Source organism: Mirounga angustirostris, unplaced genomic scaffold (genome assembly GCF_029215605.1).
Source record: "Mirounga angustirostris isolate CCGP_5_RB_7025 unplaced genomic scaffold, mMirAng1.0.hap1 SCAF_7, whole genome shotgun sequence".
Lineage (NCBI taxonomy): Eukaryota > Metazoa > Chordata > Mammalia > Carnivora > Phocidae > Mirounga > Mirounga angustirostris.
Genome location: NW_026991715.1, coordinates 71,793,752 through 71,808,641, shown reverse-complemented (window position 1 = coordinate 71,808,641; position 14,890 = coordinate 71,793,752). Strand labels below are relative to the sequence as shown.

Sequence of the window (14,890 nt, the reverse complement as noted above, 5' to 3'; positions counted from 1 at the left end):
CAGATTTTTTTCTGCAGAAACAAACAAACAAACAAACAAAAAACTTCTCTTCCCATTGTTCTTTGACTTCAGTCTTTCATTATTTGTCTGTGGGTGTTAGATGAAGGGCCCCCCCCCAGCACTTTTGAGGCATCACTTTTACAAGTCTGGCAGAGGTCTTTGGAATATAGGGGAAATGGCACAGATCTTTTTGTTCTTGATTTTCATGGTCTCACCTGGACTTGAGATAAAGGAGTCCCAGCTGCCATTTGGTTACACACCTAACAGTGAAGTTCAGGTTAGAGGGGGGATGAAATCTGTGAGGCTGACACTCAAAGTCCTCTTAGTTCATTTAAGGCACTTCTGCCTGAATGTGAAGAAGTGCCCAGGAAGATGATTTGCTGATGTATATCTCTCTGTAATTGATAGAAATGTCAGAATTGGATTTGTTTTGATGCCCTCTAGAGATACATTTACCTCAAATGTCCTGACACCACTAAAAATCAGGGATCTTTTCTAGAACACAGATGATATACTGCTATGGATCTTCATCTGGGCATTTTGGAAAGACTTCAAGTAGTGAAAAACTTCTCTCAACAAGTTTTTTACTGTTTTGTTTATATCCCTTTAGGAGCTGGTTCACCACCTTCTGCTCCAGTGTTGGATCCAATGGTTTACACCTGTGACCTCTAAAGATGTGCCCTCAGCTGACCCTAGCGAGATCACCTCACCTGGAGATGGCTAGGTAATTAGGCCCTCTATGCAGGGGTAGATGATAAGTTCTAGGGGACAAAAAGCGGGCTTCCTTGCTTCAAGATGCCTCTGTTTGATTATGCTTCCAAGTTTTGTCTCTGGATGGTTAGACTTTACCTGAGATCATATTCACAGTTTACCTCTTTTCCTTTCTTTGTTGTCTTCTTTCTCCTGCTAAGAGATTTCTCTTGAGAGCACTTATGTCCTGACATGGGAAAGTTCTTAACTCCTTATTCTGTCCTCATAGCAGTCAAATTTTTCTATTACTCCTGGAGGTCAGATTTAGTCATTTCCAATTTTTCAAGAAAGTGTCTATTTCACTTCACTTTCAAATTTATTGACCTAAATGTTTTCATTATATTTAATATCTTTGCTGCAATGATGTCTCCTTTTTCACTCTAAATTTTAAAGTCTGTTGTTTTCATAAGTGGTATTATATTGCGTTTGATTAACCTGCATAGTGGTGTTCCTAACTTTTGGATCTGTTTGATCTATCACTGAGAGGTGTATTACTATCTCCCTTTACCTTGTTGGATTTAACAGTGTTTGCCTATCAGTTTTGTTTACTTTTTTTTGCTTAGTGTATTTTGAATATGCATTGTAGGTTCACACCAGTTTAAAAATTATATCATCAGTTAAGAATTTTAACCATGCCTAATGACTGTCTTTATCACTAACAATGCTTTTTGCCTCAAAGTATGTTTTGACCTGAGAGTAATATAGCGCTGTTAGCTCTTGTTAAGTTAGTATTCGCTTGATATATATATATATTTCCATTCATCTTGCTTCTTATTTTTCGATGTCCTTATATTCTAGACTGGTTTTTTTCATTCAGTATTTGAAGGGAGGGGTTGGTGTTTTACCCATCCTGGCAAACTTTATTTTTTCTACTAGACTGTTTAATATATTATAATTGCTGATAATGTATAACTGTTAAATGATTTTCTATCACTGTTTTGTTTTTAATTTTTTTCTACTTCTCTAAATTTGTTTGGTATTAAGGGTTTTTGGGTTTTGCCATTAATTGGGTCAGTTAAGTGTGTGAAATTCAATCCTTTTCTAAATTGTTTTATAGTTGCCAATAGAGAAGTGTCAATGTCTGTTTTAGTGCTACTTCTAAAAAATTTTAACATGAGTAGTTAAATGAAAAACTTAAATCAGTAACATCCTTCATCAATGCAAAATGGGAAAGTTTTAATGCTTATAAATCCCCACCCAATTTACATAATGCTGTCCAATGTTTTATTATGTATTGTTTTTATTCCACAAATAATACTATCTTAATAGACAAATTTATTTAGCTTTACATGAATTTACCATTTTCATTGCTTTCACTCCTCCTTGCATGATTTTCTGGGATGATTTTCCTTATTTTCACAAATGTGATAATGTGATTTATAATAAATACATACTTGGTTTTTGTCCCTGTTTCTGGCACAGAGCTCTTAAAACCCTCGGAATCTCTAAGTGATAAGAGCAGAAAAGGTGTCTTGATATTCATAACAAACCCCTTTAAACCACATGTGAGTTTGTGTTAATGAAATGACTTTTAAAAAGCTTCTAAGGTTGGGGCTTGGTTGCCAGGGTAACCAACCAGGAAATTGGAGAGTGGGAACTTGTGGTCCCACCGGCACACACACCTATTCCCCACTGGAAGGGTAGAGGGGCTGGAGGTTGAGTTGCTTGCCAGTGGCCAGTGTTGCAGTCATTCATGCTTATATATTGAAGCCTCCATTTAAAAACCCAAAGGACCGGGTTTGAAGAACTTTGGGATTGGTGAACATGTGGAGTCAGTTGGGGAAAAGCGTGCTCCTGGGAAGGGCATGGAAACACTGTGTCCTTTTCCTCTTCTTTGGCCTGTGCCTCTCTTCCATCTGGGTTTTCTGAGTTATATCCTTTTATAATAAACTGGTAATCTAGTAAGTGAAATGTTTCTCTGAGTTCCAAGAGGTGATCTAGCAAATTAATTGAACCCAAGAAGGGAGTGGTTGGAACCTCCGATCTTTAGCCTGAAGGTCAGAAGCCCAGGTCATTTGCTTCTGAAAAGGGGCAGGGACAGAGAAGCGGTAGTCTTGTAGGACTGAGTTCTTAACCTGTGAGATCTGATACTATCTCCAGGTGAATAAATAGTGTCAGAATTGAGTTAAATTGTGGGACACCCAGCAGGTGTCAGAGAATTGATTGGTGGTGTGGAAAAACCCCCACATTGTAATTTGGAGTCAGAATATTATTGAAATACCTTTTTAGATATTATGCTAGTGTGGGTCAGTTGTAATTCATTTAGATTTAGATTTAGATTTTTGAGCACTTACATTATTCATGAATCCTGAAAAATTCTTAGCTGTACCTTTTCTACTAATTCTGGCAATCTCGTTTGGTATATTGGAGATCTCACCATATTCTTTGGTCTTTTAATGTCTTTTTCACATTTTCTAGTTGTTTTTGTGTATTATATTCCAAATTATTTAGATCTATCTTCCATCTATCTTCCAGTTTCCTTACAGTGTATTTTTTCCAACATACTGCTGTGTATAAGTGATTTCTAATACCAATTAAAATGATTTCACTTAAAAAAATGATTTGCCTACCATAGTTTCCATTAGTTGTTCAAGTCTGTTACTGTTTTGTCAAAGGAGTAGGTTGTGAATAGGGAGGGAAACATGATGAAGGAGTTGGTTAAAATTGGCCTTGAAGAATGGATAGGATACATGTTTCTCAGCTTTATAAATCTTTTTCCAATCTATAATAAAGTTAAAACATCAGTATAATAAAATTAGACACACATGCACACATGAACTCATGTGTGTATGTTTTTTTGCAATTTGAAACAAAGTATATTATTTTACCTCTCAATAATTTACCATGTATATCCCAGGAAACTGAATAAATAAACTTTAATACAGTATTTTCTTTACAATCAATATTCAGGATTTTCCAGTTGTATACAAATTATAAACTGTTTTATTTAATCCAAGATCCAGTGAAGGATCATATATTGCATTTGGTTGTCATTTCTCTCTTGTGTCTTTAATCTAGAATAGTATTTTTCACTGGAGCAATTTTGTCCTCAGATGTGTGGCATTATTCAGACATGTTAGTTTAAAATGTGTGGGAAGTGGGGAAAGAGCTATTGGCCTCTCATGGGTAGAGACTAGAGATGGTGCTGATCATTCTACAATGTACAGGACGGTCACCTAAAACAATTCTGCAGTCTGAAATGTCAACAGTGCTGAGGTTGAGAAACCCCAATCTAGAACTTTCCCTTCATTATTTTTCCTTTCATGACATTGTTATTTTTGAAGCAACAAGGACAGTTGGCTTGTAAAATATTGTAGAATGTTGAACAGTCTGGCTTTGTCTGTTTCTTCATGACTAAATTAAACATTTTGGCAAGAATATCATGTAGTGATCTATGCCTTGTAATTTTTATGGTCTCTTGTTCTTCATTTTTCCAATACCTTGCTTTATTTCTTTAATTATAATAAATAATTTATTTCATTACATGCTATTTCTTTGGGTCTGAAGTCTTTGGTGGAGTTTCTTGGTTTTGTTTACTTGTTTCAACTGATTCACAATCATAGTAGTATATTGTTTTGGTTTTTTGGGTGGTAATATTTGATGATAAACTTGTATCCTTTGCTTTATATGTAGGAACTCTGGCACTCAAAATTAAAGAGACTCTTTTTTACTTTTAATTTTCAAAAAGTATTTAAATTTTCCTTTTTTTTTTCCTTGCCAAATGGTTAATAAGAATTAATGGACCCAAATGCACAGGACTGCTTACAAAGTCTCTAGGAAGATAGGCAAGTATTTCTACCATTTTCTTCTTCTTTTTTTAAAGATTTTATTTATTTATTTGAAAGAGAGAGAATGAGAGAGAGCACATGAGAGGGGGGAGGGTCAGAGGGAGAAGCAGACTCCCTGCCGAGCAGGGAGCCCAACGCGGGACTCAATCCCGGGACTCCAGGATCATGACCTGAGCCGAAGGCAGTCGCTTAACCAACTGAGCCACACAGGCGCCCTTTTTTCTTCTTTTTTTGGCAGGGTTTTAATTAGTTCATTGACTGAGGGTGTTACCCTTCTGGAGTATAGCAGTATGCTGTATCCCCTCAGTGTTTTCTTCCTCTAGCCCCAAGTCTGTTCTCTGCTTAGGTGGACACAGGTGCTAGGTTGATGGAGATTGGCATACTCCCCAGAGCAAACACCATTACTTCTTACCTTCTTGGTACTGGGCTCTCTTATTGCCTTCAGCCCCCAAATACTTCTTTACTTTTCTGACAGCTCATCTATGAATGTGGAAATATCTTTTCCCAATTTGGCCAGCATTTTAAGCATCTCCTGCCCTCCCTCTTGAGAATTTTTCAATATATGTATATTTTGTCAGAAACAATGTCCTTTTATTTAAAATGTACATTAGATAGTCACTCCAAGACACCTACTTAAGACTTTGATGCAAACGAATGGTATCCTAAGCAGTATCCAGGAGTAGATAGCTATTGTAAAACTGGGCTAAAGAAACTTCCAAAGTGGGAACTCACATCACTGCTTTTCATTTTTCCCACTGGCTGTTATTTATACCAAATCAAGATCAAAATTTACCTCTGTAACCATGTTGATTAAATGCTAGCTACGGAATGAATTGCTCTCATTTCTCCTTCCTAATTAATGGCTTATGTATGTCATATCATCTCTTTTTCTCGGCTGGTGTGCCATTTTCAGCTGGATGCCTGACTGTTCTTTGGCTCTCTGCAACTTTTGAAAGGACGCAAATTTCATTTTCTTGTGTGTCAGGGGAGTAGAGGCCATAAAATTTAGTAGATATACAGTAGATATTTCTATTTTTATTAAAGATTTATTTATTTTAGAGGGGGAGAGAGAGAGCGCACAGCATGCCAGAGTGCACAGGGAGGGGGAAGTGGGGGGGAGAGAGAGAATGAGAGAGAGAGAGTCTCCAGCAGACTCCCTGCTAAGCAAGAAGTCCAAGGCAGGCTAAATCCCACCACCCTGAGATCATGACCTAAGCTGAAATCAAGAGTCTGATGTTTCACTTACTGAGCCACCCAGGCACCCGCAGTAGATATTTTTAAAGTCCTTAAATAGTAATATTTTTAGTTTAATTTATTTGCTAAATAAGTATTGAGCTTCTTCCTTGCAACAGGCATAAAAACAAAGTTGGGAGGATAGCAGTGGACAGATATTGCCTGATTTTATGTGACTTAGTAAACAATTTGAGGATCCAGCTAATACAGCATTACAAATAGTAATTGAGAAAAATGATAGAGACTTGTAGAGAAATAACAGGGTTTTATTAGAATAAAAGAATAATAGAAGTTGAATCCTAAGTGAAGGATAGGCTATTTGAGTAATGGAGGAAAAAAAAAATATATTTAAAAGTAGAGCCAAAAGTGAAACTTCAGTGGATATGAGGAACTGAACAAAGGCAAGGGGTTGGACTTGTGAAAGAAGATAATGTTATAAGGTTAGAGGACAAAGTGTATCCATGTAAACTACTTTAAGATGTTCTAGCTTATTAAAAAAAAGTAGGGAGCCAAAAAAGAGTTTTAGAAGTAAGACAGCTCACACTTGCACAAACAGATTCTGACTAATCTTTGTAACACGGGAATGATGGAGAAAAGCAGTAGAAGAGGAAGCATGTTGTTAGGAAGTTGGTGCAGTAAACCATATGAGATCAATAGGACTTAGATGGTGCTAAGATCCTGAGGGTGAAGGGAAACAGGGGCAAAATATGTTTTGAACACTGAGTTAGTAATAACTTTGATGGATTGGATTTGGAGACTTAGAAAAAAAAAACCCTAAAATCCAAGGACAGTAGAATTACAAAAGGTGTAACATACTCCTAACTGGAACACAAACATGGTAGTTATTAATGCAACTGTATTGATAATCGCTTTAAGTGAAATAATTTAAATGCACTGAGTAAAAGGCAGATGGCAGATGTTGTCAGAGTAGACTACAAAAAACCTCAACTATATTTTTATCTCTAAGAAACCCACCTTAAGTGATCAAAGAAGGGTTAAAAGCAAACAAACCCACTTAGAGAAGCCCAAAGTTAGGAGTAGGGACAAAAATAAAAAGAATTTGAAGTCTCCGGCAGCAATAGGTAGAACAGATAATAATCATAGGCAAATTAGCCCAAATCCTCATATTAAAGGCTTATTTACCTCAGTTCCTATTGCCCAGCATAATATGTCCATCTTCCAACCAGAATAATTAGAAGGCATTCTGAGGGCAAAACAAAATGAACAATTTGAAGAACCAAAGCGATCATCAGAACCAGTTCACTTTTGACCTGGGTCTTGATAATAGCAGATAAGGATTTTTTTTTTTAAAGATTTTATTTATTTATTTGACAAACAGACACAGCAAGAGAGGGAATACAAGCAGGGGGAGTGGGAGAGGGAGAAGCAGGCTTCCCGCCGAGCAGGGAGCCCAATGCAGGGCTCGATCCCAGGACCTGGAATCATGATCTGAGCCAAAGGCAGATGCTTAACGACTGAGCCACCCAGGCGCCCCCAGATAAGGATTTTTAAATAACTATGATTAATATGCTAAGGACTCTACTGGAAAGAGGGGACTACATACAAGAACAAGTTGGTAGTGTTCTCATTGATAATGAGAACCCTAAGAAACAAAATGAACTACTTGACAGAAAAAAACCACTGAAACAAATATAGAACACCTCTGATAGGCTTGTTAATAGACGAGACATAGCTGAGCAAAGAAATCTGTGAGCATAAGTGTGTCAATAGAAACTTCTCAAGCTGAAATTCAAAGAGAAAACGATGAGAAGAAAAGTGATGAAGAAAGATATACTATGCCAACACTAATTAAAAGAAGGTTGAAAAGCTGTATTCCAGATAAAGTAGCCTTTATAAGGAAAATTATCAGGTATAGAGGTATTACATAATGATAAAGGGTCAATTCTTCAAGAAGGCACAACAATCTTAAACAGTATGAACTAAAAAAAGTGTAAGAACCTAACAGAGCAGCAAAATATATGAAACAAAAACTGATAGAGCTGAAAGTAGAAGAGACAAATCCCCTAATATAGTTGGTGACTTCAATATCCATGTCCTTAACAGAGCCATAGGGCATAAAATCAGTAGATACATAAGTGACTCAATAGTTTTATCAATTAAGTTCATCTAATTGGCATTTAAAGATCTCTTTATCAAACAACAATTGAAATCCTTTTCTTAAATTCACATAGAACATTCACCAAGGTAGCTCACATTCTTGGTGGTAGAATACACCTTAACAAATTTAAAAGATCAGTAATCCTGCAAATTATATTCTTAGACCATTATGTAATTAAAAACATTCCTAAACAACTGATGGATCAAAGAAGAGGTCTCAAAATAAATTGGAAAATATTTATAACAAAATAAAAATATATACTTTACCAAATTTACAGGATATAGTGAAAGCAGTCCTTAGAGGGAAATTGATAGCTCTATGTGCATATCATGCAGAAGAAGAAAGATCTAAAATTAATAACTTTGTTGTCACCTTAAGAAACTAGAACAGAAATTTAAGTCCAAACCAAGGAGAAGGAAAGAAATAATTAAAAATAGGGTAGAAATCATTAGGGTGCCTGGGTGGCTCAGTCGTTAAGCGGCTGCCTTCGGCTCAGGTCATGATCCCGGGGTCCTGGAATAGAGCCCTTCATCGGGCTCCCTGCTTGGCAGGATGCCCACTTCTCCCTCTCCTACTCCCCCTGCTTGTGCTCCTGCTTTCTCTATCTCTCTCTCTGTCAAATAAATAAAATCTTTAAGAAATAAAATTAGGATAGAAATCAATGAAAGAGAAAACAGGGAGATAAAACCAACAAAACCAAAAGCTGGTTCTTTGAGAAGAATGACGCAAGTTTCTAAGCATTGGCAGCTGATTCAAATGAAAGCTAGAGGTGTAGCAAGGTCTGGAGGATAGAACTACTCATTCTCCTGAATGTGTGCAGAACTGACTCCTAAAGAAAGGGAAATTCGAAGATGCGGAAGGAGGTTTCTGAGGCCAAGAGGGAGCTAGTTACACAGTATATGTAGACAGGCTAACTACCCAATATCGTCTATGGACTATGTGTTCTGTGGTTAAACTCAGAGCTTATGTCGACTACTTAAGCATCCTCTGGGTTTGATATTGTCTCCATTTTATAGTGTGAGAATTAAAGTTAAGAGAAATTATTAGCCCAAACTTTGAGATCTAGTAAGAGGTTAAGCCAAATTCTAACTGGGTCTGAGGCCAAGGCCTACATTTTTTTTTTTTTAACTGTCCTGCTTTGCTGCTGCTTCTTTACTCCACTCCCCCACATCTGTAACCACCTGAACCTGCAACCGAATGAACTAAGTATGACTTGCCGGTGATGATAAAATTCGGAAATCAGAGTAGAGCTATGCCCTGAGGAGAGTGGTTCCCAGATCTGCCACATTGGCCTATGAATCAAATTGATGAATAGACATAGACTGCATGCTCTTTGCTTCAATCTATTCTTGTGTATCCAACACTACACACTTAATATTCTTTCTTACCTGGGGTGCTTCTTCCTGATTATTTGTAGGATTGCTGCTTGCTTTTTCCCCAAGTGGGTCCTTAAAGATCACTTCCTTAGAGAACCTGAAGCAGGAGTCCATATCAGGGGTAATTACTGAAAAAGAGAATCATGGGCAGAGGTTGGCAGTGCCCACTGCCCAAAAACTGTCCAGAGGAGATACTGAGATACTGAGAATTGAGGCTCCATTGATACATTCATTCTCTGTCTGCCCCGTTCTTGCTTCGTGATCCTAACCAAGTTAATGAGCTACTCTGTGCTAGTTTCTTCACTGTAAAGTGGAGATAATAATAGAACTTCTTAGAAGGGCTTTTATAAATATTAAATGAATTAATTAATATAAAGTGCTTAGAACGGTGCATGGCACATAAATGTTCCACAGGGTTAGCTTCTAATATTACTAAAGTCATCTCTATTGTGAGATGGGTTGCATTATTATGCTCTCTTAGCATGATGATGTTAAAACATTTGGTCAATCTAATTCCCCTTTGCTTTGATTTCGTATTTACAAAGGAATTTCCCATTGATTGATTGGCTTCACTTTTCATTTACAGACAAGAGTCTGGCCCCCTCTGCTTAAGATCTATGACAGTTAGTTTCCTTGTAAATTAATAAATTAACTTGCTTATTAAAATGACCATATAAATCTGCCCATAAGGGGAAATTGTGTAGACTATCTAAACACAGAATATTCTGGTTCCCTGTGTCAGTTATTTCTCCATTAATGAAGCTTAATTTAAAGCTTCTTGAGCTTGGGAAATATAAGTATATCCTGATATTAATCTGCTTTAGAGGTGTTCAGAAAAGCAGATTGGACAGCAGATTAGTGACTTTCTGGATGATGTGTCAATGTCTTAGGAGAGAGTGGACAGCCTTATCCCAGGCAGATAGCATACAATCCCCTTACACCTCCTTGTGCAGAGTTTTCTCATTTGCATTTTTAGAATCCATGCTATTATCTTCATGTTACAGATGGTGATCAGAGAAGCTAAGTAACTTGCTCAAGGTTGCATAAGGATAAGTGGCAGAACCTATACTCAGACTACGCTTTGACTGACAGCAAAGTCTTCTCACGATATATACACTTGGTTCCAATAATAGTAAATACAAGAATGATCAGAAAATTGTCCCTTTGAGGATAAAAAAGTCATTTGAAATATCTGTTTAATAATGAGAGCTCTGTAGAAAGATCTTAGTAAAATCAAAGGGATACTTAAATATGCATTTATGCATATACCTACTGTCTCATACACACAAGTGTGCACATTTATGCCCCTTAAACAGATTTGCCAGTATTTGGTTTGTCATTCTTTATGTTACTATTTTAAACTCAACAAACTGTGGGCTAATAGATTTAATTGATGTGCAAGAAGAACATGCTTGGGGTAAATTAAAAAGACATTTCAGAAAATTGCTATTTATTTAATGTGGTGTACAGGTTATAGCTTCTTTAGGTAATTGAGTAACTTGGTCATTCTAATTTTTTTCCATTCCAACCCCCACTGAAAAGTTTGGACATTCGTAACTGACTTGCTGTAAGTACCAACTTAACACGTACATAAGTAATGTGGCTTATAAACTCATTGATAAGGTGGTAGAAGCTGAAGTAACCTAATAATGCTGCTCTATGGAGTGTTGTTTGGCTCTTATTCTTGCTCTAAGCATCTCAGCTTGAAGTGGTTCCTAGAGAAGAGTTTAACCACATTCCAGCCAGTCTCTTCATCTTTGGCTGCCATCTGCATGTTGAACTCTGTGGACCTGGTTTCATCCATGGCTCAGGTTCTGTAGCATCTTTATTAATGCTACAAAAAATATTAACAAATCCATCCACATGTCAGAGAAGGCAGAAAAAAATACAAGTAGGTCAAAATGGAAGTTTACAGACTTCTGTAGTAAAGAACAATGCATATAATACCTACAAAAGAAAATGATCACAAATAGATTCAAGAGACTGTGGAGGGAGGAGGGAAAATGCAGCAATGTTCCCCTGCCCCAAAGGCTTAAGAAGAATAATATGAAAAACTAAAAATTCACTTACATGTAATTTGGTAAGAAAGAAATCCAACAGTATTAAGAATGCTTATATAAAAAGACTACCATTAAAGGTGAATTTGAGGATCTTTTCTTACAGCATCTCTAAGATTGATTCTTTTTATTCCCCTTGTATTGTTCTGCTTCAGTTTCCCATCACCCCTCATTTCTGGTTTCATTTTCTCTTCCAGGCATGGCTTTTTCAGCAAATTCTAGACTGACAGAAAAGTCTTCTCCAAATACCACTCTCATCACATGATCATCTACTCCGGCCATTCTTTTATTTTCTACCTCTTGTGTCTTTGGGTAGCACTATGCACCTTGTCAATATTAACGTATTTCTCAAACTTTTCTACTTGGGTTTATTTGTCCTCTAGTTCTATGCTATCATCTCATGAACATAGTTTATATTTTTAGTATTTCGTCAGCTTAAACAGATGCTTAAATAGAATCTTCTCCAACAAAATACTTCTCTACATGTAGCATTTTCATTTTGTGGAAGAATAGATTCTTGTAACAGATACTGTTAAAGATAATGAATTATATCCAAATAGGAAAATAAAGAAACTACTAATGTGTGCCTATGCAATAATAGAGAAAGACAAAATGAAGATTATAGTAGCATGAATGGCATCTTCAAATACAAGCTTTGTCGCTTAGTTCTAAGACTTTGGGCAAATTTCTTAATCTGTTCCTGAGTAGTAAAATAGAGAAAACAATGCTGAATTCATACACTTGATCGTCTAGACATTTGGGTATTTTTGGTTTATAAACAAACATTTGTAGGGAAAGCCATGTTTCTTAATTCTTACTACTTTTCCTATTTCCATTGTCTTAGATGTTAATGATTTTCTATCAAACCATATTTCCCTATGCAAATTCTTTTATGAAGTTTGTGGCGAATATTCTTTTGACAGTGTTTTGCTCTACTGAGAAGCAATAGGAAAAATTGAAATTTAGATGGCACAGGTTTAGAAAAAATAATAAATATGGTCTCTTAGATCTAGCTTAAGAAATAAAAAACTCAATTTTCTACCATTATACCAATTAAATGAGAAAGCTAATTGTTGAAATATAGTAATTTCAGGATCTTAGTTTAAAAATCGTATCAATCATATGAAACTTAAGCACAGTCTATGGAAGTTTTAAAATAGGCATTCCATAACACTACTAAATGAAGTTCGTTGCATTGATAAAATTTAGACATTTCTTTAGGTATTCTGCCAATGTAAGCAAAGACAAGTGATTCTAGTCCTAATGTCAGTCTTCTAATCACCATAGCTAATCAGTCCTGGCATTCTCATGGTTCAGTGGCCAGCAATGGAGTAAATGGCCAGTCTTTGGCATTAAGGAGTTAAATGCTCCTTAGTCCAAACTTTGAAAAAGTTTTGCTCCATGCCCTTTTAGACAATGACTAGCTCTTAAGCTCAAAACTAATTAACATTTCAAAAACTAGTGTTAATCAGTATTAGGAAGACTCTAGGGAAACACTTCCCTGCAGAGACCCTTTTCTTCCTTTGCTTTAAAGCAATAACTTCTAAATTATTACTTTAATTTTAAGTTGTGTTTGGCACATAGTAAACAAACCTAAAAATCACTAAGCTAAAAGAAATGGAATCACAGGTTGTTTCCTTATTTCTTATTCTTACGAGGCAATGTCTGTTGACTTGACTGTACTTGTTTATAGAAACTAACTCTAATACGTGCAATAATCTTGCTCCTCTTTAATATGGGTCCCTAAACTCATACTCCTAGAATGTATGAATAGATACAACTTAATCCCCTATAGCATTACTGTTTTACTCTCCCTTTCTGCAGATTTAGAAATAGGGCTGAATGATTGTTCAATTGTTTGAGATTAAAGTAATTGGATTTAAAATTTCATATTTGACATTGGAAAATGTCTTCTTGAGCAAAATTCCTGCCCACCACTCCATTTTACATACGGAGACCCTGAGGCCCAACCTCAGAGAAGTAGCTGTTGATGGACATGTACTGAGAATGCAGATGTTTCCAGTTTCTTTCTCTGATCGTCTCACTCATGAGCATCTGATCAAGTGATAGTAACCATGTGTTTAAAATTCAGTTTTCATTTAAATGGAATATGTGAGTCACAATGAACCTTTACTTTGCCAAGAATTTCTATGTGTAAGATCTTATAAGAGTTCGTGTGTGTGTGTGTTGTTTTCTATAGGAAATAGTTTTTTTTAATGGTGACAGATCTGTGTAAGTCTTCTAGTAGGTACTTGGTGGCACATGGGGTTACATCTGGACTCAGGACTTTATGGACTCCAATCCTTGTTCATACATTGGATAATTGTGTATACTGTAGCTAAGGTCATCTCGCTAAGATTTTGTTTTCTCATCTATGAAGAGAAGACAGCAATAACAGCTGCCTCATGCTCACTGTGAGGCAGAAAGGAGACAATATATGTCCTCTTGCCTAGTAAGAGTTTAAAAAGCACTCAAAGCAATAAATAGGTATTTAGATTGTAAGGTCAGGACCAATTGGAAAAATGAGCTCATGCCCTGAAACATTGAAGTACTAAAAAATACCTCTGAAACCATTGATACATTTGTGGGGATATTTGTTTGATTTGCAGTTGTTTTGTCAAAGAAGCTGCATGTGACATACAAAGTGAGGGGTTCCTTGCTACCTTGGCTTTAAAAAATAAAGTGGTTCTAGAAAGTTCATGGGAAATAACCTGAGAAAAATCCTACCTGTGAAGATTACAAATAGTCACAGTAAGAGCAAGGGAAGTGATGACTGACAGAGTTTTTTTTCTAGCTTAAGGCTGCATCTTACAACATAAATAATAAAATCTTGAAGCCTATAATGATTTGAGACTGTGGGGAAAGCAACATTGAAGACTTCTGCTTTGGTCGGCACAACGTGCTCATCTTAAAGCCCTCTGTGAATTGCCCCTCTTCCTAGCAGCCCAAGGCTCTGCACAGACTTAATTGTAACCTTGAGAGTTTTGCAAGAGACTTTTACACATAATGACATCCAGTCCAGCAAGCTTCCAAGAATGTTTGTTTTGGCCACCCACACCGAAATAACATTTTCCCCAAATCAAATTCCTTACTAGCCCAGAAAGGGCTCTTGGGATTTACGTGTAGCTAAGGAAAACTCTGATTTTTCTCAATCATTATTTAGAGTAGCTTCAGACCCATTCATGAAAAGACCAGTGACCCTGTTCTTCACGCCTCTTTGCAATAATTCCAGTAATTAGAACAGACAAAACAACAGAAATTGTGAGAAATGTGTTCTTTTCTGTGGTCATATTTAGTTCTTTGAGGCCTGAAACCCTGCTGCCGTTAGCCTAGTCTCTAGGGCGCAGCATGTGTGGGTGGCAGGCTGCAGTACTTCTGTGAATAGTTATGGTTTCTGTTTACTTTTTTTTTAATTCATGCAACCTAAGAGCTTGCAAGGGGCAGATACACTTTCCACCCATGTAATAACTGAGAGACCAGAAAGAGAATAAAGGGGAATAAAGGAAGAGGATCGTCTTCCTAATTGAAAACTAGGAACTTAATTCCAAACTGTTGTTGCTCTTAGAT

General features: G+C 36.5%; 1 long non-coding RNA gene across 1 annotated transcript in view; it reads left to right on the top strand.

Annotated features, from left to right (window-relative positions):
* LOC135365260 (uncharacterized) overlaps nucleotides 1-14,890 on the top strand; it is a 160,897-nt gene that overhangs the window by 56,977 nt on the left and 89,030 nt on the right. Inside the window, exon 2 of the long non-coding RNA XR_010412898.1 lies at nucleotides 611-724. This is a non-coding gene — a long non-coding RNA (uncharacterized LOC135365260). The remainder of the gene's footprint in view (nucleotides 1-610; nucleotides 725-14,890) is intronic.